The sequence below is a fragment of the Penaeus monodon genome, chromosome 8 (genome assembly GCF_015228065.2).
Source record: "Penaeus monodon isolate SGIC_2016 chromosome 8, NSTDA_Pmon_1, whole genome shotgun sequence".
Classification (NCBI taxonomy): domain Eukaryota; kingdom Metazoa; phylum Arthropoda; class Malacostraca; order Decapoda; family Penaeidae; genus Penaeus; species Penaeus monodon.
The window spans coordinates 28,027,589-28,029,825 of NC_051393.1; positions in this window are offsets into that span (position 1 = coordinate 28,027,589).

Sequence of the window (2,237 nt, forward strand, 5' to 3'; positions counted from 1 at the left end):
ATATTAGTTTATTAGGTTCTATTGTACATCCCATGTTGATCCAGAATGACTCTGAAATAGATCAGGCAACAAGATCTGGGGCAGGCTGGGAAGAGGGGAGCCCCTAAGACATTCGAAATAGCGCCTTTGATTGTGGTTTATTGTTTATGGTTTAAACAAATAAATGTGCTAGACAATAAAGGTCATATAGCACTATGGTAAAGTACTGTGGCAAAGGGCTATAAATTAAAACAAAATGTGATAGATGTCAATGGCAGTACACCATTATAAGGTAGTGTGGTGGTGAAAATCTTAAAAAGAGGGGGGATAAATGGAGTAGGGCAAGGATTTGTAGAATGGGAAGGGGTTAAGGACGAAGTGTAATTAGATCAAATGGAGAGGATCTACGTGCCTGAGGAAGAACTTGTCAAATGAAAAGGTGGGGGATTCCGTGAGAATGCCTAACAGGTTGGAGAGATCGGGGAAGAGAGGACAAGTGAGGAAAAACATACGAACAGGCTGCAGTAATGCGGGGACAGGATAACAAGATGTGTGGGACTGAAAAAAGAACATTGCATGAGTAACCCAAGAGGTAGGTCGGAGCGTGACATGAGATATACGAGGTAAGCGTGGCCTATACGTAAGCAGGAAAGCAGAATGTGACTGACCAAGGAGAGATGGAAGGTTTAATGGTTTGTGATTTATTAGTGGAAAGTCCTGACCAGAAAAAAAACTGTCAGCGGTCATAGACGAAAGTTCTGAAGTGGGGGTTGAAAAACGTCTTTGGTGGGTTGTGGAAAGGGCGGAGTGTGCCAAGGGATATCGACATGGCTGGATATCAGCAAAACCCGACTGGATTCAGTCCTGTAGAGAGGTAAAACAGCTCCCGAGCACACTGCTTTGTGGGACACCAAACTAAGGGAAAGAGGAAGTAAAAGAGGCAAACTTAATAAGGAAATTGCGACCAGTAAGGAAAGACTATGCATACACCAATCATTCCACATATGCCATAGGAAGAGAATTGTTGAAGGGTATGGTACCGTCATGTGGTATCATGTCTTTTCTAGACCGAAGAAGACAGCCTATACTGAATCAAGGCATGCAAATGCTGATGTAATTTGCTTCTCGAAAGCTGTACTTCAGCTGCGGCGAAATCCAAACTGATAGGAGAGAGAGATTCGAGGTACCACATTAAGCAAATGTTGACCATCCTTACTAGTAGTTTGCAAAATCAGCTTGTAAGAGAAATAAGATGGTAATCTTGAGGAAGGATCCCATATTTATTGGGTTTTAGAAAAGGCAGTACAAGGGCTTCACGCCAAAGGGGAGTTTCCAGTTGTCCAAATGCTTTTAAATATGGATAATAGGTAGGACAAGATAGGTGGGAAATGTCCTAATAAATGGTAATGTATACCATCCGGGCCTTCACGCGTGTTGCATGAGTGTAAGGCATAATAGAGTTCAGAAGAAAAAAAGGAAGGATATGGCAGGGTGCTCTTTGGCTGATTTTATAGAAGATAAGTGAGAAGGTGAGATAATGATGTGGCTAAAATAGGCCCCAAGTTCAGTAACTACTTGGAGACAGTCAGAGATGTGGGTATTCAGATATGGAAGACATCCAATTATCTTATCAACCTTAAGATTATTGAAGTCCTATATATTCTAACACCCCATGGCAACTAATATTTCAGGTTCACATCCAAATTTTCCACTATTCTCTCTACTTTAATTATTTCATTGGTGAAATTCAGCAATGTTATGTTTAAACAATGTCTTTTGATAAAGTGGTTGAGACTACACAGGATTTAAATTTCTCTGAATATATCACAGATATTTCAAAGGCAAATAAAAGCTAATTATACTTTATAATTTAATAATCCAACAATTCAGCAATGACAACAAACACAAATAAATATAGGATATAAGAAAACCATATATCTAACAAGCTGAGAAATGAAATAAGAGAAAATATTATTCTAGAAGAGTGAACACGATAAGCCACCCACCCTTTTACTGAGCTTTAAAAAGGAGAAAATGCACTGGACTCAGATACCTAACTGTCTAATACATTTTACTTGTTTGGGACTTACCAAAAAGTGTACAGGGTTATCATCCATTTTAAAATATAGTTATTAGAAGGCATATTATACTGCCAGATCTCAGATAATCTTGCTTCTTGAAAATACCCTTCTGAAGGTTTTCTGCATTTTTTATAAGAAATATCAATTTTAAGGTTTGGTGACAAATGAAAGATCTTA